Below are 27,551 nucleotides of genomic sequence, written 5' to 3'. Positions count from 1 at the left end.
TCGTTGCCCCAGAGAGCTCTGCTAACTAAGCTAGTTGATCACAATGAGAGAAATCCCAGAGCAGACGGATCGAGGATCCAGGAGCAGGGGACCCATTGGCGCTCTTCCGGCCCGTAGCCCTCCCAGTCGACCAGGTACTGCACCCCGCCTGGAATCTCTCTCTCTCTCTCTCTCTCTCTCTCTCTCTCTCTCTCTCTCTCTCTCTCTCTCTATATATATATATATATATATATATATATATATATATATATATATATGCAGACAGACAGGCAGACATAAACATGCAAGAAAATCCTTGTTATCAAAGCAATTCAAACCTCAGCCAATCTTTTTATCCAGTCCATCAAGCAGAGTTTCCACTTCACTTGAATTAATTGCAGCAATTGGGTCTAACAGCACAAAATCAGAGAGCTTTTTGGAATTAGTTTTGATTCAAAAATTACTGGCAAGTGCAGTTTGTCGGCTTCAAGCCCAGACTAGAGCCCTTAAAATGCTATTCTATTTATGATGACGTCACAGCTTGATGATTACTTTTTCATTTTGACTAAAAGCATGTAAGTTAACAATCATATAAAGCCTTTAGGAAACACTATCTTTAACGAATGTCACTCGTGATTTCCTATCTATCTTATCAAGTTTTGAAGCAGTGAGGAGGCCTTAAATTCGTACTGACTGAGGCAGCTTAAATTTAGCATTGGAAAACCACATACCAAAAATGTTAAACTACCAGCAAACATTTTTAATAATGTGCACTTACCTTAAGTTATGCTCCTTTAAAAAAATTAATATTAGATGTTTTCACAGTAAATTGATTTTGTTAGTTCTGAAAATGTGGACATAAGTAAAAAACAAAAACAAAACAAAGTTTATAATTGTCACTTGTCCTATGTGTAAGTAAGCCATTTGATTACTGGACATTTATAACTTTGTCTACTTTAACCTTCGGCTGCAACAGATCAATGTGGCTTCAAAAGATAAACGATGTTCCCCATGTGAGCACTCGGCTAACCAAGCATAAAACATTAATCTGTTCACTTGCCCTCTATAAATCAGTCAATTAACTCAAAGAACAGTCATACCTGTTTCATTAATTGTGTCCCCTGTTTTTAATTATCTGATTAAATTTAAAAAGCTGAAACTTAAATCTGCTTGATTAAAAACATGGAGAAAGGGAAAATAAAGTACTGCAGAACCTTTCCGATGAATGAATAATTATGTCAGACAAAAACACAATATGGCTCGTTTTAATGACTACAAATCTACACACAAAGTGTGTGTTCACATTACACTGCAAACTGTTTTATGTTGCATTTTTCTCCATGTAAACAGAATTCCTTTTTGAGTTTCAAAACTTTGAAATGTCAGAGTCTATGGTCATACCTAGAAATGCTTAGGGGGTGTGCGTGTGTGTGTGTGTGTGTGTGTTTGTTTTCCCTGACTCAGAGGGAAGGAGAGGCAGTGAGCTGTTCTTAGTAGGTGTATAATGAGAGAAGAAGAGACAGATGTTGACATGTGCTAGATGGCTACAGCATGTTTTTCTGGTTAAACGACAAAAGCACAAGCCACATAAAAATTGACATTAATGCTGAATTATATCTTGGGCACTTTTTAGCTGCAATTCAAATGAAAGTAAAGTACCGTATAACGTGGACAAAGCCCACAACTGGTCAAATCAGGCTTAGAAACATTTACAGTTTCCACCACAGGACTGTGTTTTTTCTTCAGGTTTGAACAGTAAAGAAGCAGACAAAACAAATAATACTCTTCTGCTGTTATTGTGTAATTAAATACCGATTGAGTGTATTTACCTCAAGGCTCTTTATAAGGCATAATTTCTGCATAAAAACTTCCCCACTTAAAACTAAACTCTTCACCCATCTACAGAATTGGCCGGTGATCAAAGTGAATCAACAGATTAATTAATTTGAGATCCATGCTGTTCCTGGATCCCATAATCAAATGCAAATCACTGTTAAGAAGGAAATAAAAACGGTCTCAACGACTAACAAACCACAGCCATGCTTTGGAACTGTTACCTGAAAAAAAAATCTAGCACTAGTGTAGGCTAAACTAGCAAACCTCCTCAAAGACAATATAACTCCTTTCTTTTGTCCTGGGATACACTAAAGTGTGGGTTGGTTGACAACAAGCTGCTTTTCCATTAGCCTCGCACAGTACGCTACCACACTGCACAGAATGACACTAAACGGACCGCATTGCATTTCTATTACAACAGGCACACGGCGGGATGGGGGCGGGATCATTTGAACTGTACAAGCTCGCACACTCGCAGTGAGTGGCAAGTCACGCCAGACTTCAATGGACATGTTGGTGCAGGAAATGGAGGTGATGAGGAGGTGATGGGCAGGTTTGATATCCAGGAGAGGAACGCAGAAGGACAGATGGTGGTTGACTTTGCAAAAATAATGGAAATGGCTCTGAATACTTTCTTCCAGAAGAGGCAGGAACATAGGGTGACCTACAAGAGTGGAGGGAGGAGTACACAGGTAGACCACATCTTGTGTAGACGGTGTAATCTGTACGAGATCAGCAACTGCAAAGTTGTGGTAGGTGAGAGTGGCTCGACACGGATGACCGAGCTTCTCACCCTGATTTGTACCTGTAAAAAAGAAAAAATGTACTTGTAGAAAAAAGTGTAAATTTGCATATGTAAAAGTTGTGATTTGAACCTGTGGAAATGACAACATGTAGTTAAAGAAGTCGCCACTAGGAGTCAGTCACAATTGTTCTAAAGAAGGTGGCGGGCTTTGGTCGCAATGTAGGATCATTTTGACCAATCAAGTGAGAAGGACTTGGGCGGGCTGAAGCTGAACCTCACTGGTTCAGCGAATGACGGTGGGTTGATCTCAAATGATGTCACATTTTTCATATGCATAACGTCAGAAATTCCGTACTCTACAAGTACAAATCAAAACCAAGCGAATAACCAAAATGATGGTTATTAGCTAAAAAAAAATGTTTTTTTAAGACGCTGGAAGGACTCCTAGAAGCCAGAGCAGCTGGCTGGCAGTGCCACATGTATGTGACATAAGCGCGTGAGCAGATTTGAGCTGAGTTTTGCGTTTTGGGCCAATTATCTGGAGGGTGGTTTCAAATTTGTGCGTTTTCAAGCACCCCAAAAACGAAAGGCACTTCTGATTTTCCCCCCAAAGCGCATCCTCGTATAAATGGGCCATGAGAGCACAAAACAGGACATATGTAGTGACATCACTGAGAAGTGTGAATACTTGGCTATGGTAGTTGTTAGCTATCTTCCAATATCTGCTGGCAAGATTGTGATGTTTTCATCTTTGTTCAGCAATGTCACCATTTTGATCCATTTGACACAATGCTTACTTTATTGCTCAGTCTATTACAAAACATTCCAAGAACTATGAGTGATGTTTTCTTGACTTTAAAAGTAATATGTAAGGCCTAAATCACCACGCTGTGAGTTTGCAGTTAAGTGGGTTGGCTGATTGATAAATGAGGCTTTATTTATCATGCTAACTGCATGTGATGACTTGTACCTAAAATTGTGTTATTATTGTTCACATATAATCAGAATGATGAATGCTAATATGAATGTGTTTATCTACATTTAAAATAAAAAAAGTATAAAAATATAAACTTGTCAAATCTTAACTTCAATGCACGGTTCCAAGTTCATCCACTCAGAGCTTTAGGTTGATACTCTTTTGCCTCTGCATTTAAATCGTAGTGAACACATCAAACTGTGTTTTGGGGCTGTAAATATCTCCACAGCACACTTTTTTCCCCAAACACACATATTTCACATTAAAAAACTTTAAATCCTCACACAGGTTTTTATTGTGAACCAGTAACAAGCAGGAAAATTGCGTTTGTCACTGAAGTCCAGCTTTATTGCCCTTGGGCAATTCAGCTCTGTGTAAAAAAAAACTAAACACCAGTGAGATTCTGAGAGACAAGCTACAGCAGTAATTCATTTGTGTAATGAAAATGAAAAAATTGTGTACTGTGAATGCCCCCCCCCCCCCATTTTATGTTTTCACACACATTTGTTAATTGAAAAAAAAGGAAAATCTGTTGCAAACCAAATGACAAATGAACATGAGTAGAGAAACATGCCTACACAACTGTTATCAACATCGCATGTTGCATTATCTCTAAGGGATTTAGTCCACCAATGTGTCCTCAGCTGTTCTCATCTTGCTTCCACTGCTGTCTACATTTTGGACACAGGCCACAATCATCCAGCTACCGCAACCACAGTGATCTGCAATTACTGAAATAATCAAATACTAGTGATGAATACATTTTCTCCTGAATTGTAAAGTACCACATGGTAAGATAATGATAATATGGCAATGCTGCATTGCAATGATCAGTCTTTGTCATGACATACTTTTTATTCTATATAATATTCCTAAGATTTTGTGTCAATGAAATTCAATGATTCTCTGTCCATTGCTGGGAATATGACTGTATTGGTGGAGCTTGGTCACATGATGTGTAATCAGGAAGCAGAAGGTATCCTGTAACAAGTAACAAGGTTCTCTAGCTAAATAAGTGATTTTTGAATTGGGGGAGCGGGATATTTTCTTATTCCTTGTAACAAAAAAAGAGTTGTGAAACATAAAGCTAAATGCACATTTATTTCCTGTTCAAGCCCAAGAAATGACTGTGGTTGTAAGTTAACAACTGTATCCCATGTAAAATAGTTGTTTAATGTTTATTTTGACAGCATTAGAATGATTCAAGGAATTCACTCTGGGGTAACAGAACATAAAATTAATCTATATGCCGATGATATTTTACTTTATTTAGAAAAGCCTGCTATTTCATTAGGGGAAGTATTTAACTTAATAACTAAATTCTCACAGTTATCAGACTATTCTATTAACTGGACAAAATCAACACTTCTACCTATTACAGAAAATTCATGGAACCCTGCAAGCCAGGACCCATACTACTCATTTCCTATAGGTAATTTAAAATACTTAGGCATAAAAATCTCACCTAAATTAACTGATTTAGTTCATTTAAATTTCACTCCACTTCTGGATAGCATTTATAGTGACTTGGAGCGCTGGAATAATCTTCCTATTTCTCTAATAGGACGAATAGCCACTATTAAAATGAAAGTTTTACCCAAAATAAACTATTTTTTTCTCAATGATTCCATTTAAACCTACGGCTAACTGGTTCCAGTTGTTGGACTCAGCCGTTACAAAATTTTACTGGAAAAAAAAAAAAGCAAAGATTAGTCTATCTACTCTTCAGAAAAATAAATCCAAAGGAGGTCTAGAGGCACCAAATTTTATGCACTATTATATAGCCAACCAGCTACAATATATTATTTTATGGGCACAACCCAATAGAGATACTAACTGTTGGCTGGAACTAGAACAGAAGGATTGTAATAACCTCAGACTCCTAGATTTACTCTTTATTACAACATCGATTAAGCGCCATAACTGCTTTAAAAATCCAATGATTTCCGCCACCCTGACTGCCTGGTGGAAGGCACTAGAAATGACAAAAGCCAAAGTGGAGCCCAGCGGGCTTTCTCCCCTATGGCATAACCCCGACTTTCAAATTAACAACCAATCGTTTTATTTGAATGTGTGGGAGCAGAAAGGAATTACACATCTCCACCATCTCTTCTCAGATAATATGTTTATATCCTATACATCCTTGCTCCAAAAATATAACATAAAAAACGGAAACTTTTTACATTATTTGCAAGTTAAAAGTATGATAAAGAAACAAATTCCAACACTCCAGGGTACGCTCCAACCGCCTGTTTTAGCTAAAGATATTACCAAGCTTTCTCCGACAACAACAAAAAAACTCTCAAAAATATATAAGTTACTTTCATATACTGATAAAACGTCTTTACCCATCTCAAAATGGGAAACAGACTTGTCTATAGCTCCGGAATCTGTCTTTTGGATTCAAGTTTGTGAAAATGTTTTTAAAATGACAAAACACACAAATTTACAACTTATCCAATATAAAATTATTCACAGAACATACATTACTCAATATATGATGAAGAAAATGGGACTCTCAGACTCCGACATTTGTCTCCAGTGTTTACAAAACACTACAGACACTTATTTTCATGCTTTATGGTTATGTACTCCGGTTATGTGTTTCTGGACTAAAGTCTTAGAAAAACTTTCCGCTGTCTTGGACTGTAGGATACCGTTCTCTCCAAACTTGTGTTTGCTAGGTGACTTAACAACAATTGACTTACCACATAAACAATTTCAATCTATACTTGTAGCCCTTACTATCGCAAAAAAAACAATTCTTGTTAACTGGAAAAATAAACAAACTTTGAATATCGACCAATGGTCTAACCTCCTCATAAATCATATTTTAATGGAAAAAATATCTGCCTCAAATAAAAACCAAATGTCAAAATTTAAAGAAACATGGTCTACGTATATAGAATTTTTTAACCTAAACTTGGATTTTAATTCTGCCTGTTAGCGAGAGCCACAGCAGCGTTATAACTGGCATTGATGTTTCTGTATTAGGCAATTTGTAACTAATGGTTGTGTTTCCATAGTCAGGAACCCGGCTGCTGCCAGCGGGATCGAGCGGATTCACCTCCGATGGGCACCAGGGGTTGATATTCGGATTCACGGCATGCCAGTGGGTTAATTCTGTGGGTGCTGTCCCCCCTGGCGGGGAGTGGGCGGGTCTGCCCCTCTGTTGGCTGCTGGGTGGCGGCTGCGTCTTGGCCGTTCCCTGGGTCTCTTGGGGGGTGCTGCGTTGCGGGGCTTTCCCTGGTGTCGGGGGCGGCGCCGTTCCGGCGCGGTCCGTCGCTCTGGGCCCGGCGACGCGGTTCGGGGCCTGTGGGCCGCCGGGGTGCCCGGTGGTTCCCTCTCCCCTCCCCCTTCCTCCCCCTTGCTGCCTCTCCCTCCTCGCCTCTCCCCGCCCGTCCTCCGCCTCCCTGTCCCCTCTCCCTCGTCGCCCTTCCTCCTCCTCTCCCCCTCTCCTTGCGTCCCTGCCGCTGCCCCCTGCCCTTCTTGTCGTCCCCTTCCCTCCTCCCTTCCCCTTCCCCGGTACGCCTTCCTTCCCCTCCCCTGGGCCGGGGGCTCCATCCATGGCCCGGGTCTCGGTGCTGTGGGGGCCGGCGGGGGTGGCTGGGGTTTGGTGTCGTGCCCGCCCCGCTCCGGTGGGCGTCCTGACACCTCGGGCGGGACCCAGTATCCGGGGGGCGAGCCCTATCGCCCCGCCGGACGGGTCCCATATGCCCGCCGGGGTCCTGGTGGGGTGGGTGGGGGCTTGGTGGGCCGGTGCGCCTCCTGCCCCCGCCCGGTTGGGGGGGGGCCCGCTGGTCACACCTCTTAACTCACTACACTAGGTTTGCACAATACACTTTTATAGACATATAGGGCACATAACACACTTTGGGGGGTGGGGTAGGGTGGAAACACCGTCTTCACCCTACAACTCCCCTCCAATTTTAATACACCACACAACTTGTGGGTGGGGGGGGGGCTTGTGGGGGTGCCATCGGTTGGGGGCCGCAGTATAGAGCAGTGCTGCGGTCCCCTGTCCGTGTCGCCACCCGCTGGGGTGACGACCGGGGCCTTCCCCCGCTGGGCCTGGGGTTCGGGGGTGTCGGCCGCCCTCCGGTGCCCCCATCTCCCCCTTCTGCCCCCGGTGTTCCGTCCTTCCACACGGCGGGGGGTGGGGTGGGCGCGGCTGCCCTCTCCGCTCCGCTGTCCGGCCCCTCTTCGGCGCCGGTGCCTGGGTGCGGGTGGTCCCCGGGGGCTGGGGGTTGGGGGGCTGCCGGTTGGTCGGGGTGGGGTCGGGGGGGGGCGGCTTTGTTGGGGGGGGGGGGGGGCGGTGGTGGGGGTTGCGGGGTGGGGGGTGCTGGGGGTGGGGGGTGTCTGGGGGATTGGGGGCATGGGGCGGCTGGGGCTGGGTTGGGGTGGGTGGCGGGGGTGGATGGGGGGCGGGGGGTTGTGGGGGGGCGGGGGTTGGGGGCCGGTGGGGTGCCTGGTGGGCCTGCAGTGCCCCGTCCTGCTGCGTTGGGCCGGGGGCGCGGGCCGTGTTGGGGCGGGGGGCGCTCCTGCTCCTGGGTTTGCTCTCCGGCCGGTGGCCCTGGTGGGGCCCGGGGGTCGTCCTTTGGCGCTGCCGCGGCCTGGGGGGCCCTGAGGTGTTGTGCTTGCTCTGTTCCGGCGGGGGTCGACGGCTCCCCTCTTTGGTGGAGATTTTCATGCATGCCAGATCCACCACACCAGCATCTACCGAAACTCAGACACAATCTGTTTCCTCCTCAGGTTATTGAATCGGTGGAGGCTGGTGTCTCGGATCTCACGCGGCTTCGTCTGTCCTTCCTTCCTTTTCTCGGTCTCTCCGTTGGTCTCTTGAGGCCTCCCTGATTTTATGTTTTTTGGATTTGTTGGGGTCTGGATGTTTCTTGGGCTGGGGAGGAGTTCTGGTGGGGGGTGTCTGGTCGGTGCTGGATTTCACCTTCCTTGGTTTTCTTCGTTCCCCTCGGGTCTCCTGGTGTTCGATTTAGGTGAACGGTATGAGATTTTTTTTTTCTAATAGGTTTTCTGGTGAGCTAACAAACACACGCACGCACGCACGCACGCACACACACATACTCACCCACACACACACAAAAAAAAAAATGTATGTATGTATGTATGTATATATGTATGTATATATGTGTATATATATATATATATATATATTTAAAAAAAAAAAAAAAAAAGAGCAATGATGATGACATTTCCGAATGAACAATACTGAGCTCTTAACTCTTTGACTGCCATAAACGTTATAAAACGTTTAGCATAAACCTAGGGAAGGGCGCCGAGGACGTTAAAAGACGTCCCCTATGTTTTTTTTTTTTTTTTTTCAAAAACGGGTGCAGGAAAGCCTTGGGCAGCTGTGCTGAAAGAATCAGGCTGATCTGATTAGTCAAAGACTCGTTTTGGCCCCTAGAGGGCAGCGATGACTCTCTTTGCACAAGGTTGGATGGGCCGCCCACCGTGGGCGTCAGTAGAAGACGTGAGGCGGAGCTAGAGTGTTGAGGAGACAATGGCTGATCCAAGCCACAATGGCTTGACCAAGCAACCGGTTACAAGCAGCTCAGCTTGAGCATTTTTTTCAAAGACGGAAAGCATCAATCAATACTAAAAAGCGCATTGATGTCAACGATGATGATGACAACGAGCTCTACGCCAAAGTTGGAAGCTTTGGCGTGACTGTTATGAACACGTAGTAAGCCTCACGGCTAAGCGCGGCTAGCGCGGCTAGCGCTGCTAAGGCCGGAAAACGCGCACAATAGCCGGCCGGGTACTTCTACACAATCGGACATTCGATCGGGCGATGGAGAGTTGGCATCGACCAATGCAGATTGATGATGATGATGAAGATGACTCTACGCCAACGTGACTGTTATGAACACGTAGTAAGCCCCACCGGCAAAGCGCGGCTAGCGCGGCTAGCGCGGCTAGCGCTGCTAAGGCCGGAAAACGCGGAGCTGCACAAGCGGACATTCGATCGGACAATGAAGAGTACCCCGAGTCCAATGCATATTCATCGGAGGAGCGGGTACAGTCTGATCACGGAGAAGACACTGTTTCTGGACTACGATGCCACCATGAATGGAGTGGATAAAATGGATCAGAACATCTCCGACCAACCCGGTATAGCAACTGAAGGACACGGGGAAGCGAGACGTAACACCACCGTAACGTAACCGTAGCATGATCCTGATATTAGACGTGATGACACACTGCAGTATATACTTGCTATTCCCCGGAAAAAAACGGCCTGCAAGAAAGTGGCACACGCGAAGAGGCAATCTGTTGTGCAAATGCTGTTACGTCTCTTTGCACGCAGGAGAGTGTTACAAAAAGAAAAACTGTCGTTGAAACATCCACATATTTGTAAATAGCACCACAGTTGCACACATTTGTAAATAGTTTGCCAAATTGTTGTCAAATTGTTACACTGTTGAATGTAAATAAACGTATTTTGCTATCAAAAAACACTTTTTCATTCTTGGTGGTAGTGTTTTATAGAAGTAAAGCACTATTTAGGTGTTTGTGGCATCATTCATGGACAAAAAGAAGTGTCAAATTCACTAGAATGCATGAAATAATATCGTTTCACTAAAAGCTTGATTTCTCCGTATTTTGGTCCAACACGGGCGAAATTGGGTCAAACTAACCATTTTCTATTGTTGATTACTAAAGAACGGAATAAGGTAGAAACAAACTCTTTTTTTCTGATGAAAGATGAAAGTCCAATCTTTCATTTGGTAGTACGTGTGTTTCCATAGTCCAAACAGAACATTTTCTGTGGACCTTGAAAATCAGTCAAAATGCTTAAATCGGCTGGCACTGGCGGCATCCCTTTTCTGAAAACGTCTGGCAGTCAAAGAGTTAAAAAAAAAAAGATAAAAAAAAAAAAAAAAAAAATGATTTTCATTTCATGAATATTTCTGAAACGTAAATGTTATTTTTGTCTTAAACAGCACCCGATACAGTGATGTTACCTCACACATACCACTCTTTAACATTTACTGTCACTAAGGCCCTGTCTACACATAGCTGGGTATTTTAAAAATGAATATTTCCCCCCTCCCTGTGTAGAAAAAAAGTCTGTCCACATTGCCTCGTTTGTTTACAATAAAACACAGCCACAAAATTGCACACACACGGAGAAATACATTTATAAGATTATTTACATGAGGAGGACTCGCCCAGTACTTCGATCTCGTCCAACGTGGAGCCGTGCGAGTTTGCGTCAGACGAGAAGTTGAGCAGTACACCCGCTGTAAACTACTGCTTGAGTTTCTTGAGGTAGTGTGTGTGTGAGTGATGTGTGTACAGCGATGACGTAAAACTGTTTGCGACTGTTATACGTAAATGCGGATCAGGAGAAAAACACAATCTTCACTTTGGCCGAAGTTTTTTTAAACCTTAGTTTTTAATGAAAAAAAAACAACAACCCGGGAATGTGTGTCAAACAGGACAAAACACATACACCCTGCTACGTGTAGATAGGGCCTAAATAGCCTAAACTCAAATTTGCTATTGATGTGATGCTGCTGGTGCTGAATGAAATCAGGTTGTACGGTATACTGTATATTTGGGTTGGGACGATCCACTTCTGTCACGATTCAATCCGGATCCCGAGACTTTGGTAGCGATCCGATACGTATTGCGATAGGTTTTTTTGTTTTTTGGGGGGGGGGCTTTTTTGGGGCTAGTATTAACCTTAACATGTGTATTTAAAAAAAGAGATCATCCGGCCGGGATGGCCCATATTTCACTCACTTATGTTTTTGTTGTTTTTTTTTAAATCAGGAAAACAATATTATCATGCATTATCAATGTCAGCCATCTGTTTTGGTGAATCTGGAAATAATATCAGTAAAAGTGAGGATCAGAAAAAAGTTTTCCATTCAAAATGCACATACTGTACATACATTGCCTAAGAATTTCCCAAAAATGTCTCTCAATCCTCCACCTTATGCCCACTTTGACCAAACATCAAACGATTAGCTTCTCCACATCTGATTTAAAAGAAAAAAATAAGAAAAAGAGCAGTCCACATGTTTCTTTCTATTATGAATCCCGAAGATATGAATCAACGCAATCAACGCTTTCCGAGAGGCTTTTCTTAAACTAAATTGTTCGCAAGTTTTTATATATTACATTTAATCTATAAAAGTTAGGACTTACTTTTTAAACACGTCTAGTAGTCATTCATCCATTTTTTTGTATCGCTTCTCCTCATGATGGTCCACACCAAGCTGGAGAGCCTCCTCGCTAGAGCTCCCCTGTTCCGGTGCTCCAATGTCCAGCCATTCTCTACACAAACTTCCTGACTGGCGTGCTGAATTATTTAAAAAGTCCAACTTTTCGACCGCGCGCGCTTTGTTCGGGTGCTGTTGTGGAGCGCTCTAGGCGACAGTTGACACTGTTAAAACATTTCTGGCAGAAAGACAGATGTTTGCCCCGTGATTGCTGCATCGGCGGCGGCGTTCACATTAGGTTGCTGCAGCCCAAGGCATATTAGCTTGTAGGCTAGTAGGCTACACTCTAGTTCATGTATTTTTTTGAGTTGCCTCTAAGCTGCGGTGGCACAGCGCTGCCACCTAACGGCTTGGCAGAACATATGACAGGCTCCTTGTGAGCAGACGGCGGTGCAGGCGCTCACGGCAATATAAGGTATCCAAAAGTATCGATACTCACTTAATGGATCGATACTGAGGATTAGGACGGACAGTATCGCAGTATTGTCCCAGCCCTACTGTATATGTATAACTGCACAATGGACGACTGATTACCCCAGCCAACTCACAGCGTGAAGGTTGTCAGTTCAAATCCAGGCTCCAGCCTCCCTGTGTGGAGTTTGCATGTTCTGCATGTGCCTGTGTGGGTTTCCTCCTACATTCCATAAACTTGCATGGTAGGTTCATTTGAGACTGTAAATTGTTGATAGGTGTGGATGAAAGTGCTCAGTGCTCACTTCATATTTCCATTTCCTGTTTGATTTAAAGTTTATTCGACATGAGATAAAATCACTCTAAAAGCATCAAACACAAGCCGGTCGTCCATGACAAGAAAATATGCATGTTTTTCAAATCACCATAACTCTTGAACCCTTAGCAACGTAATTCCAACGGCTTCTGAAAGCAGAGAAGTAGAGCTTTACATCGATACCAGATACATTACGGTAGCTGGCAGATAACTTGTTGACTCCCTGCAATATTGGCCCGCCCACAGCACCATCTGATTGGTTGCTCGTGCAGTGCTAACAGCCAATTAGCAGCGAAAGCTCGGTTCTTCTCTAGAAGCTCAAATGCAGAAGAGAAAATCGAATGCTGAAGGGCCACCGGGCCGGTGTGCAGTTTAAGAGGTAGTTGACAATGCTCACAAGCTCACAAGCTCACAAGCTCACAAGCTACTAAAACGGCTATTAGTTGTTTTTAGTAGCTATTTGGGAGTGCGGAGTGAACGGTTAGCCCGCAAGCTAACGGTTAGCGGACATTTGGGAATTAGTGTGCTGGCTAACTAGGGTTGCCAACCATCACTTGAAATACGGAATCGTTCCGTGTTTATACCTATAAGTACGCCTCCCGTATTGAGTTGTCAAGGGACGCACTTTGTCCCGTAATACCGTGAGAGTAAAAAATTGTCCGTAAAATGACAATGGAATTAATGAATAACAGTGACCTTTATGTTAAAACTTACGGAAAAGTTCCACGGACCTCCTGCTCTGTGACCAATGAGCTGACAGTACATTCATTCACGTATATGACGAGAATCCGCTCATCTTATTGGTTGACGTAATGTTGTTTGCGGAAGTACATAACTGACAATCCGACCGGCAGCGCAGTAGCAGTGCTCCTCCGAATAACGGCAGAAACTATTGTAAAAATACCGAGGACTGGGATACAAAACACATGGGTCGAGAAAGTGTGAGGAAATATTTATCAAGCGCACTGTACTGTCTGCTGGCGCACTTTTACCATAGCCCCGATGGCGGACTGCCCGGCCTCAAGTAATGCTTCCAGTGGTGCAGCCGTGCAGGACACATGCGGAATACTGTACAACGCACAACTAAACTAGGGGAGCCCCAGAAAAAAAATAATTGTCCACCAGGCAACGCCAGCGATAGATATGATATGTAAAGAATGATTCTTTAACTCCCTGATCAAGGTTAATATGGGAATTTGCAATGAATATCTGTATTGTATGGAAAACATAGTAGATTGACAAGTACGTTAAATAGATAATACATAAAAGTAACCATTGATGTATAACACATACAGCCTTACATGTATTACAAGTTAAAACATTTTTTTAAAATTTTTCCTGTACATGCAGTTGATGTATAACACTAACTGTAAATATATACAGTAAAAACTGTTTATCTAATTTACAGGAGTGTTGCAGACGTCTTTCACATTGTATGCATGGTTTGAGCTGTAACTCAGCTGACTGTGCTCTAAAGTTGACTCTCAGAACACTGAATGACGATGATGAAATATAAATGGGAAAGATAGGCAAATATATATATATAAATATAAATAGTCTCTACATAATGTGGCATTGAGCTTTTGATAAGTTACAGGTTGAATGTTCTGCTTATTGTGTATTGTTTAAGGGATACTTAACTCATTGAGCCATTTTCAGCAGGAAATAGTTACTATTTTGTCCAGAATGAATTTGATAATTTCATTATTTTTCATGTAAAATAAATACCTTTAAAAATATTTTTTTCAACTTACTGTCTACTGAAGATGACATAACCCGTGCCGAGGAAGTAGGCAACAACCAATCATGGCTCAGTTTGCTGACCAAATCCAGAAAACAGGTGAGGCATGATGGTCGTTACTTCCTCAGCACAGGTCATGTCATCTACAGTTGACAGCAAGTGGAAATATTTGTACATGAAAAATAGTGAAGTTATCAAATGCATTCTGGACAGAATATTAACTATTTATTGCTGAAAATGGCTCAATGAGTCAAGTATCCCTTTAAGTTGAGTAGGAAAGGTTTCTGTTTGAGAGATATTTATTTTCGTAAGTTAATTTTGTTAGTTTGTATTAAAGTTGTTTTTTTTATACCAACTTTTACATGTGTTCACATCATTCCAAAAAAAAAATTATGTCACCTATCACCTACAAAAAAAAAAATCACGGCAGCAAGGTTGAAGCATTCAGGTTGGCCGTCCTTGTCGATGAGGTGTCCCTTATTTATTTTTCAAGGAGTTGGCAACCCTAGGGCTAACGGTTAGGAAATATTGATGAAAGTAGGCAGTGAGCGAGTGGATGTACGTTCCTGTATGTGTCTGTGTGTGTAAGCCACATTATAGTTGGTGCAGAAGCTGATAGCAAACAGTTCAAGTGTAAGTCACTCATTGCTGTTTCACTACTTTCTACCACAGAAAACCACTCTGGTGAAGACTACAGCGGCATATGGGGCACACAAGAATGACGGAACACCCACAAAAAGCAAAGGAAAAAAGACAGCCGTGTTGATCAAAGACATTCATTTCTCAGCTCATTAGCTGCGCTGAGGATACACTTTTTGTTTTAGAACTTTATTTCATTGGATTATGTCTTATAAAGTTAAACGAAAACAAATATCTTATTAAAATTTACTATAGTAAGTACAGTCCAGTTATATATATATAATATATATATATATATATATATTTATATATGTATGTATATATATATATATATATATATATATATATATATATATATATATATATATATATATATATATATATATATATATACATGCATATATGAAGTGATGCATCTCTATTTGCAGTGTTTGCAATAATCACAGGCCTCTTCGTATGTGGTGGCATAATTTTGCACTTTCCTTCCACTTTGATAGCGTGGTTTTAAAAAAAATTCAAAATCCTGGTTGAGCCTGGCAGTTTTCCCCTTTTACTGTTCCTCCCTAACTTAACCAAAGCTGAGCATTCAAACAGGGAGGCATGACAAATTTTCTGTAAACGGTTCTACCTCCTGAAAACAAAAACTCAACGAGCAACCAGTTGGTGTCACTCTCTAAACGTCATTGTTTGGTAGTAAAGTTGACAAATTGAAAAGTCTGTACAACCCGTAGTGAACCTGTCTTTGCAGATATGACTTTTATATTCAGGTTAGCTTTGGCTCAGAGAATAAATACAAAATAAAGAGCAGCCTATTGCTTCCCCTTGGTTTATGTCCTATACAGTATATCTTAGAATTGGCCTGGCTTATTTATTCGTAAGGCTAGACTGTTTGCAATTGTCAGATACAATTAGGCAGCTCAGTCTGATAGAGCTGCTTCAGTATCAGAAGTCATCAGAAAAGAAAACATAATTTAAATCCTCTCTGGCCCACACACAGACACTCCATGGTAATGATTGTGAAAGTGGGTAGAATATTCCAAAAATCTTAATTTCATCTAGATCCGGAGTTGAAGAGCCCTTGGAGGGAATGAGATTCTTTCCGTGTTCCTCAAGGCTCTGATTGTTTGTCGGGCAGTCCTGGTTGACATGCTCCTGTAACATCACATGAACCTTGGAGAGAGTGCCCCTGGATAGGATTATTGTGGTCCCCATGTTTAAGAAGTTGGACTAGGAGGCTTGTTTACAACTTCATGGTCAATTGCCTAATCTGTCTCCTTAGTAAGGTCTATTTAGGGGTGCCGGAGTGAGGGGGTGCATCGGGAAGTCTAATCTCAGTTTCAGAAGGAGCAGGGTTTTTTTCATCCTGACCATGGAACGGTGGACCAGCAATAAACCATCAGCAGGATATATAGTAGGAGATCCAAGTTTCTACCTCAGGGGGACAATTCAACATTTTTACATATCTTAGGCAAGCTATAGGATGATTGAATTCAACAAAATTAAAAATGTCATATAATGTGGGTCAGATTGTAAAATACACAATGCTTGGTTATAATGTTATAAAAAAAACTAGTGGAGTTAGAAGATCCAACCTTGATTTACAGTTTCTTTTGGTGCCAGCTTCATTGAGAATAGATTTTTTTTTATAGCTCCTTTGTTCAAAGTTCATCATCATAGTATTCAAGTATTCATATTGGTATCAAAATCTTCATTTTTTTAATTTATTTTTATTTATTTTTTACATATTATTTTTATCCTACAAAACTGACGGTATGGAATACTGTTCTTCAGTGGTAATGGATGATTTAAATCAGGTCTCAGCAAGGAATTGCGAGCTCTACGTTTCGTATATGCATTTGTATACAGCTGATTCTCCTCTCTTATGATCCATGAATCCGAAAAACTTAAATCGTTGTTTATGATAGTCTATGGAAAATGTTAAAAATGGACAACAGGAATTTAAATATGCCAAAGTGGGATGGGGGTTCCCATAACAAATTTTGTTATCAGGTTTGTTATTTTTCTCATTTCCTACACCATGGGGAATTGAACTGCTCATCTCGGATGCTGAACTGACACCTAATAAGAATAATGTCGAAACCGGTCTCCATTATATAAACTACTTTTCCATTCTGTCATACAGCTACACTCATGTACTCTTGATCAGCACCTCATTAGGCACACTCAGGTAGGCTGCTTAGAGTCTAATTTGGCAGATATTTCCCTAGACACCTGGATGTGGTAGCTGTATGTGAGGTCAATACTGTACGTCTGTACATATGCTCACAGCCCTTGCGTTCACCAATATGTCTCCTGTGGACATTCCAATGGGAAAATGTCCTGTTTGTATGTGTTTTATGGTGATGACTTTCTTTTATTTGCAATGACCTTGGACATGCAGGGAACCCCACTCCCTCCCATGCCCAAGCCCTATTTGCACGTGTGATGTGCAGTGTTAATCAAAATTGGTTTGGAGAATGATAACATGACAGACATGACTATGCATTCAATATCCACATGCTCCTTGATACAAAAGCAAACCTGATATTACCACTGGTAACATTTGGTCTGTGTGAATAGCGATTTCCAGTCTAATAGATAAAGTGACATTTACTTTTGGATATTTGCGGCAAAATATTTTGTATCCTGCATGCTGACGTTTCGCCACATTCACTTGCTTTCTCATGACCTTTCAGAAATAAATGGCTGCTTACAAGTGGAACGGTTTGGGTGAATAGAATAAAGAAAATATACTTGCTGACTTTGGGCGTCACCTGCCACTGTGGAGACCTCAGTTGGACAGTAGACAAACAGCTGTGGTGTCCTTGAGCAAGACACTAATATGCCAAATTGCTCCATTGGTGCTTAAGCAGCCCACTGCTCCAGTAGGTGCTGCCAGTAATGTGGGTTTGCTGTGAATGGTCAAATGCAGAGGTCACATTTTGTATAAGTTTATACATGACAACAATTTTTAAATGATTTGTTGGCTTGCCATCATGACGCAGTAGTGTTATTTTGACTCATTGTTTCCTGAATATGAATTACAGGCAGTGATGGAATTTCTTAGAAAATATAGCTGCAGCAATGGATACAAAACAACATGCTGTAGGTATATTTATTGATTTATGTAAAGCATTTGATACCATTGATCACCCATTACTTTTGGAGAAATGTGAACAATATGGCATGAGAGGTGTTGCGTTGAAATGGTTAAATAGTTATTTAAATAACAGGTTTCAATATGTAAAAATGTATATTGAAGAATCATATATATATATATATATATATATATATATATATAATCATATATATATATATATATATATATATATATAGATTATATTTACCATCTTCTCGCAGACGAGTCTAAACACAATAATGTTAAGCAATGGCAATTTTCTTTTAAAGTGCCAGTAAATGGCTTGACTCGTTTTGCTCCAAAGCTCCCTACTACTGTAGTAAAGCAAGATTTTGAAGCTGTTGTATTGAGCACGATTGGACAGTGGTTGGCATGCTTACATTTGTTAGGCAACAAAGACGTGGTCAAAAACAAAATAAGTGTGTTAGAAAAAGAGGAGGATGAGCATGTGCAGGGAAGAGAATTTTTGAAGACATCCTCATAACATTAAATGTCAAAAGAAGTAACACATAACAGATGCTATTCAAATTTGGCGGGCAAAAATTGTTAATTGAAAAAGCCTTTTTAATTAAGCGATTCATCGTGATTAATCAAAATTCTAAGATGTGATTAATCTGATTAAGAAATGTAGTAGTTTTAAAGCTCTACTTATAACATAGCAAATGCTTCCCCTTTATCTTTGGCATCCTCGACAGAGACAACCGCAAATTAATGGATCATCAGGACATGATGTCATAACGGATTTGGGGATAGAGGGCTTGATTTAGATGGGTGCGTTTTTCCAGTATGAGATGAGCTGGGGTTGACCTCAGAAATCAGCTGGGTATCCAAACACCGTGTGGAAAATGAAGCAGTGACTCTGTCGAAAGGCACGCCTGTCCCAATGTGCTCAAGTTAGCTCGTCCTTTATGTGTCCTCAAAAGAAGTCAGTGTTTGCATTCATATCAGCTCAAGTGCAGTATAAACTGCTGATTCAGCTGGAACTTTTTTTTTTTTTGGTCAACTTAACTCTTTGACTGCCAGACGTTTTCAGAAAAGGGATGCCGTCAGTGCCAGCCGATTTAAGCATTTTGACTGATCTTTCAAGGTCCACAGAAAATGTTCTGTTTGGACTATGGAAACACACGTACTACCAAAGGAAAGATTGGACTTTCATCTTTCATCAGAAAAAAAGTTTGTTTCTACCTTATTCCGTTCTTTAGTAATCAACAATAGAAAATGGTTAGTTTGACCCAATTTCGCCTGTTTTGGACCAAAATACGGAGAAATCAAGCTTTTAGTGAAACGATATTATTTCATGCATTCTAGTGAATTTGACACTTCTTTTTGTCCATGAATGATGCCACAAACACCTAAATAGTGCTTTACTTCTATAAAACACTACCACCAAGAATGAAAAAGTGTTTTTTGATAGCAAAATACGTTTATTTACATTCAACAGTGTAACAATTTGACAACAATTTGGCAAACTATTTACAAATGTGTGCAACTGTGGTGCTATTTACAAATATGTGGATGTTTCAACGACAGTTTTTCTTTTTGTAACACTCTCCTGCGTGCAAAGAGACGCAACAGCATTTGCACAACAGATTGCCTCTTCGCGTGCGCCACTTTCTTGCAGGCCGTTTTTTTCCGGGGAATAGCAAGTATATACTGCAGTGTGTCATCAAGTCTAATATCAGGATCATGCTACGGTTTCGTTACGTCTCGCTTCCCCGTGTCCTTCAGTTGCTATACCGGGTGGTAGGAGATGTTCTGATCCATTTTATCCACTCCATTCATGGTGGCATCGTAGTCCAGAAACAGTGTCTTCTCCGTGATCAGACTGTACCCGCTCCTCCGATGAATATGCATTGGACTCGGGGTACTCTTCATTGTCCGATCGAATGTCCGCTTGTGCAGCTCCGCGTTTTCCGGCGTTAGCAGCGCTAGCCGGTGAGGCTTTATGACGAGAGAATAACGGCCGCGTCAATGCTTCCAACTCCGGCGTCAACCTCGGGAGTGACCATCATCATCATCATCAATGTGCATTGGTCGATGCTTTTCGACTACTCTCCATCGTCCGATCGAATGTCCGCTTGTGCAGAAGTACCCGGCCGGCTATTGTGCGCGTTTTCCGGCCTTAGCAGCGCTAGCTGCGCTAGCCGCGCTTAGCCGGTGAGGCTTACTACGTGATCGTAAACACGTCACGTCAAAGCTTCCAACTTTGGCGTCAAGCTCGGAGTCATCATCATCATCATCATCAATCTGCATTGGTCGATGCCAACTCTCCATCGCCCGATCGAATGTCCGATTGTGTAGAAGTACCCGGCCGGCTATTGTGCGCGTTTTCCGGCCTTAGCAGCGCTAGCCGCGCTTAGCCGGTGAGGCTTACTACGTGATCGTAAACACGTCACGTCAAAGCTTCCAACTTTGGCGTCAAGCTCGGAGTCATCATCATCGTCGACATCAATGCGCTTTTTAGTATTGATTGATGCTTTCCGTCTTTGAAAAAAAATGCTCAAGCGTGAGCTGCTTGTAACCGGTTGCTTGGTCAAGCCATTGTGGCTTGGATCAGCCATTGTCTCCTCAACACTCTAGCTCCGCCTCACGTCTTCTACTGACGCCCACGGTGGGCGGCCCATCCAACCTTGTGCAAAGAGAGTCATCGCTGCCCTCTAGGGGCCAAAACGAGTCTTTTACTATTCAGATATGCCTGATACTTTCAGCACAGCTGCCCAAGGCTTTCCTGCACCCGTTTTTGAAAAAAAAAAAAAAAAAAAACATAGGGGACGTCTTTTAACGTCCTCGGCGCCCTTCCCTAGGTTTATGCTAAACGTTTTATAACGTTTATGGCAGTCAAAGAGTTAAAGGCATCAGGTCTGAAAGTTTCCTCTGACTTCAGAATCCATAGTGAGCTCAGCGGAGCTGCTGATGTTTGAGTGCATCTGCTATTTGAGTGGGGCCTTCCCTCTAATCTGCCCCTTGACCTCTTACGCTCCCGGGGCAAAGTCAACAGATAAAAGGGTTTATCTCCACAACTCCAAGCAAATCCTTCAGACACTCTTTTTTTTCCAGGTTAATTTTTTGCTCAGCTGGAATACCAATGCACTTAACTTATCGTCTTGTGTTGCGATTTATGGATAAGATGATGGAGTACATAATGGAAAGGTGCCCCTACCATGCCTTTCAGTACGACATCCAGTGACACCAATTCCTCCTCTGGCTCTGGAAAGTTTGTCATTGCTTCAGTGCCACTTAAGATGAATACACATGGTGGGAATAAAACACATTTTGAGGCCAATTTCAAGTTGGTTGTCTCTCTCTCTCTCTCTCTCTCTCTCTCTCTCTCTCTCTCTCTCTCTCTCTCATTGTCTCGCTCTCTCTATCAGATTTAAGATGGATGCATTACTCAAGGAGGCGAACACTCAGGCAAGGGTCGGGTCACTTGTTCTTATTCTGTGATGTAGCAAGAGAGAGCACACGTCACATTCACAGAGGCAACGGTAAGGTCTCTCCCCCGTACAGAAGCCGTCTCTGCTTTTGTTTTAGTTTTTTTACACTATGTGCACCTTAAACAAATATACCTAAAAAATAAGGTACAACATTTTAAAGAAAATAACAGTGTGTCATTGTAATTAAAGAAAATCATGGTTGGTAAATATAAACCACCTCAAATAAAATTGTAGTCACTGTATCACATTTTGAATACAAAAAAATATATTTTCTAAACCAAAGTTTGCACGAAAAAAGTACATTTTTATATTATTACTAACCACATTTAGTTAAGTTTATGTGTAACCGTGAACATTAAATTAACAATGAATAAAAAAAACACACCTGTGATGGAGCAAGAGAGAGCACACGTCACATTCACAAAGGCAACGGCAAGGTCTCACCCCTGCATCGACAATGTGCAGATAAGGCAGACGCCGTTTAAAATAGTTTAGCGTCACTTTTACCAAACAAAACCAACACTAAAAATCAGTCATAGACTCATAGTATATCTACACTACATTTCATAAAAAATGGAGAGAGCGTCTTACCCGTACAGAATCAGTCTCTGCTTTGCCGGGAAAACGCAGCTACAACACGCAATGTTACTGTCCAATGGTTACAACTCTTATACCGTATTGTCTGCCCACCCACACAGAAGGCAGCACAGCCTAGCCCATGTGACAATGTGTGACCCCATGGTCTTAAAGGTCCCCTGACATGAGCTTTGCAGCGATTACATCAACCATTCTCTGGACGCCCTAATACTGTATCAAAATAATTTTCTACGAAAATCCACCTTGTTGAGAATTAAAATTACAGGCGCCACAAGATCTACTGTGAGCCCAGCATCAAACGAGCGGACTTTGGTGGGTGTGGCAAAGGCTCGCCTGATTCTAAGCACTTCTTTTTATGGCTGGCAGAAGCGGACGCACGCCTTGCAGTCGTTCTCCCTGTCGTTCTCCCGGTTCCGGCGTCCTGCCCGGCAACGGAGCCCATCATTCCCGGCACACTCTTACTGCCTTACTGGATTAGGGTCGAGCCTCCCAAAACGTCATCATCCTTTCTGGGTTCAGCGCCAGCGTCTTCCAGTGTGTGAACAAGTGGCCGAGCAGGTAAGGGATGGTAGCCAGCCAGCTGGAGCGAATGGAATCATAGTTTGATTCCCTGCAAGTACTGGACAGCATGCATGCCCGCTCGAAATCCCTCAAACGGGTGGAGACGCCGTTGCGTACGCTGAGTCAAGTTCAGTTAGACCTGACCACTCTCAAACAGCAAGTGTCCGACCTGTCCTTCCATTTGCCAGCAACTCAGGGGCACCGCAAAAGGGGGAGCACGTCCGCTCGGCACCGCCAGGCCGCTGCTACGGTAGGCGAGCCCCTTATGGGAAAGCTTGGGGCCCGGCCGGCTCAAGCTAACAGTCGTTTGTCGTCTGTTTTTGTTGTCTGTCCAGAGGCAATGCTGAATAATTTCCACCGTTTCAAGCTGGGCAGGCACACCGCCAAGAAGGAGCTGGAGATTGCCACGACTGAGGAGGAGGATGCGGAGGGTGAGGAAGAGAAAGAAGAAAAGGAGGAGAACCAGGAGGTGGAGGAGGACCCCGGGCCGGAGCTATGCCACACACCACCCGAGCTCTTCCTGGAGGACCTGTGCGCACTCCCCCTGGAGGACGCGGGCGATGGGCGCGACATGGCCCTCGATGAAGGAGGTAGGGTTCCTCTGCCGCCATACAGACCGCCTGCAAGATTTCCACCTACTCGTAGCCTAAACGTTGACCAATTGTTTTTCTTTTGGGGGTTTTCTCCAGGCGGCACGGTGGGTGACTGGTTAGCACGTCCGCCTCCCAGTGCAGAGGATGTGAGATCAAGTCCGGGCTTTGGCCTTCCTGGGTGGAGTTTGCTTGTTCTCCCCGTGCTTGCGTGGGTTTTCTCCGGGTACTCCGATTTCCTCCCACATTCCAAAGACATGCATGGCAGGTTAATTGAACACTCCATGGATGGTTGTTCGTCTCTGTGTGCCCTGCGATTGGCTGGCAACCAGTTCAGGGTGTACCCCGCTTACTGCCCAAACCCAGCTGGGATAGGCTCCAGCGCCCCCCGCGACCTTTATGAGGACAAGCGGATAAGAAAATGGATGGATGGATGGTTTTTCTCCACCCCACCCCCACCTCACCCAAAAAGCAGCTGCTGGCACACGGCGGCGGGAAAAAAACAGGACGGCAAAGACAGCAATGACGGAAGAAGGCCCCGTGCCTGCACTGGGACATAGAGGTAGGTTTTCCCCGCCGTTAAACGGACCATGTAAGAGATCCACCTGTCTGTAGGTTAAAGTTTGACTGTGTTTTCTTTTTGCTTATATTTTCTTTTCACACCGACAACGATGCGACCATTGATAATATGGTAGTCAAATATAAAGAGAATTATTTTGTCAGTCATTCAGCCATCAAGACTTTTTTTTCTCACTCTGCTGCCCATCCAGGCCTTGTACATCATAGATAACAACTCTGGAAGAGCCTTTGTCAAGTGGACTTGCATGATTTCAATGGAACCTGCAATCAAGGGACATATCATGTCATCCAAATGATCCATAAAAAACTATTTGGATAGAAAGCTTCCTTTTGTATGAGGGACTGCAGTGTGGTGAAGGGAACTATCCTGTCATATTACGCCACTTACAACACAGGTGAATAGGTTCATGCACTGTAATTGTTGTGCAAGGACTGATCAGCAACACTGGCTGAAATAAATGAGTTTCTGATGTGTCCTATATTTTATGTCTGCAGCAATTATCTTGCACAACTAAGTGGAGTCTCAGTTAGATTTCCCTTCCTCTAGAAATAAAGCTTTTAAAATTGTATATTGCGTTTACAAATTATTTTTGTGACATGGTAAACTAACTTTACAAATGATTTTTGTGACATGGTAAACTAACTTTACAAATGATTTTTGTGACATGGTAAACTAACTGAATGTCTTTCATTGCTGAAATGTTTGTTTGACCCTTGCAAAATAAAAAAGGGCAAGTCCTATGCGAAACAGTAAAATATGTCTATGGTATTCTGCTGTGTGGATCATGTATGATGAACTACTTCTATATTGATGATGGATTTCTGTCACAGAAAGTCTCCCTGCAAATACCTTCTACCATTTGAACTAGTGCAAAGTCATCTAAAGCCCTGTCCACGCGAAAGCCAGTTTCAATGTATCCTCACAAGTTTCTTACCGTTCAGGCTGTTCATCCATACGATGGCGTGGTTTTGGAGCTTGAAACCGATCCTTTTTGAAACCGGTTCAAGAGTGGAAAGATTTCAAAATGCGCCCCGTACGCGCCCATGTAGACACCATATGCATGATATTTCTCCAGTGATGACGTAATGGTCGCAGCTCGATGACAACGCATTGTCGCAGATTGATGACGTATGCTCCAATTCTCGCGTGACTGCGCGTGAACCGTCAGTTTGTCAACAACAATGGCGGATGGCCGTGTCATAGTCGTTTTGCGCAGCCTCCTTAGCTTGCATATGCTTTTGCAGCAAAATATTTAGCTTCTTTATTCCCACCTTCAACAAGCGGTGTTGTACTTCAATCATCCGCAATTGTCACTTCTCCTGTGTTCGTCTTTTTTATGTTGTTTTGATACATGCAAAGCCATGTTTGTTCTGTAGATTGCAATATAGTTAGGGAAAAAAAGTGTTCGTCTTCTTCGCTGATTCTTCTTCTATGATTTCCGTTAACTCCCTGTGGCTGCGCTACAGCGCCACTCCAGACTTGGCATATACATTACAGCCGTTAAACGTCCTCAGCGTCTTCTTTTGGACACACACAAGTCTTGAAAAGCTCCTGTGTGTACAAGGTTTGTTTGAAGAACGAAGCTGGCTTTGCTTCCGTCTGGACAGGGCCAAAGTGAAGATGTTTGTCTCTTTGCACAGTTTTGGAATGATCCGTAATCCTCAGAGACAAAAACAGAAATGCCCATCACCCATCACAGTAGCCAATCAGATTCCCTCCTGTTGTGGCTAAGTGATAACACAAAGAAGCATTCCCCCCCACACACATTTTTATCAGTGTGATTGTAGTTGGGGATGTGATGTGGTGACAGCCCAGAAATTGCTGATAGAACTTAACCAATGTCTTTTGTCGTCCATTATCTTGCTCTTGGTGACACACGCTGATAGATAGTATAGGCCCAATGTAGCTTTTCAAGCATTTTTTGTGACCATCATTTATGGCCATTTTTAGTGTGCACCGACATTAAAATCAAAAAAGTAGAAGAGTAAACATCTTATGCTTTCTATCTACAGATTAAATAACACTCCTGCTATCGACTGATATTTGCTTTAAAAAAAAAAAAAAAACTGGTGTCGGGTGGCAAACTAAAGGCTGCAGCAATAAGCCCGTGCCACTTTCTCAGCATCTTTGCCGGCAGCAGCAAGAACATATTACATCATTAGTGAAACATCATTCTGTGCTGAGGCCATTTATTTCTATCTTTTTCTATGCCTCTGTTTTGTGATACGCATACGCACGCACACACAGACACACACCTATGCTTGTCCTTGTGCACACTGGGAGCATGACAAAACTTGAATAAGTACCCATTTTGTGGAAATTGTGGGATAACATGCCAGTGTTTATGTTATTGACCACATCACCCGCCATCCAGAGCCTCCACAGGCACCCCATTCCCCAATGTATTCGATTCAAACTCCTTCATCTCACCCATAAAGCCTTCTATAGCTCTCAAAGACCTGCTCCACCCCTGCACATCTGCATGCAGCAACAACATCCACTCTTCCACCATAAGCTTTCACGCCATAGCACAAACCAAACACAAAATCTGGGGTGACAGAGCCTTCTCTGTTTCTGCTTCTACATTCTGGAACTATTTTCCACAACATATACAAGACTGCACTGACATCATTGTTTAAATGACTACTCAAAATGCACCTATTCTATTCTGCTTTCATCACCTTTCCATAGTGATCCGGACGTTGACGTCACACGTCTCAAAATGGCCGTCAGCGCAACCATTTTGGCAGGAAACGCCTCTGCCACTTTGAGTAAATGGCAAACGGCACACTTTAACAATGATTGACAGCTGTTGTGGACCAGCTGCCACAACGAGAAAAGGCAAAAAAAGAATCGAGCATTCTCCAGGCTACCAAAAGATGAGCCAATATTGCACTTTATATATGGTGGCTAAATTAGCGGATGCTAACTGTTACCACACGCAAAATGTGGGGAAAATAATCAGTTTCGTTCATTTGTGCTGCTACGGTTGAATAGATATTACACAGTTGAATTTAATAACTGACCGACACCACAAATAATACTTTTTACGGCATAAATGACGGCGGCTGCAGCCAAATTAGCAGCTGCTTAATTGCTAACGTACCTAAATGAACAGCAAGACTTGCGTGAAACTACTAACTTCGATGGCATTTTGACCACACATAAAGGGGAAATAAATCTGAATTGTGCAAACTTGTAAAGCCTTTGTATCAGATTTGAAAGCACTCACCGGCAAGAGAAGAGGTAATTTCACGTAGTAGCGTCACCGAGTAAAAAAAGAAAAGGAAAAAAAAGCGCACTCCCGATACTTAATCGCCAATCCAACATGTCCACCTCGTGCATGCATATCATGTAATCAAAGTGACTGTCAATGCTCTTGGATGGAAAGTTGACAGATAACCGCTATTTTTTTTTACTTATTTGCTGTTGTAGTCCATTAACGCTGTGCCGCTACTTTTCCTGCCACAAGGGGGCATGTTCAGAGAAATAGTCACGTGACGTCCAGATCTCTATTGTCTCACTTCCCTACCTACTTATTTATTTCTGTTGTTAATGTAATCTTTTATTCCCGAATGTGTGTGTTTTACTCGCTTTATTCTGTTACCTGTTCGTCATTTTTTCAACTCAGTTTTTTCCCCGGTGGAATGGTGGATGACTGCACAACCATTAGCATACAACAACAAACAACAAAATAACCACCATCTATATATTTATATTTATATATTATACATTAAGGGCTCTCTAGCATTAAG

The sequence above is a fragment of the Leptonotus elevatus genome, chromosome 2, assembly GCF_054856555.1.
Source record: "Leptonotus elevatus isolate MCC_2025b chromosome 2, RoL_Lele_1.0, whole genome shotgun sequence".
NCBI classification, from domain to species: Eukaryota; Metazoa; Chordata; class Actinopteri; order Syngnathiformes; family Syngnathidae; genus Leptonotus; species Leptonotus elevatus.
The sequence above is the reverse complement of the archived record's forward strand: the minus strand, read 5'-3'. Positions refer to the sequence as shown.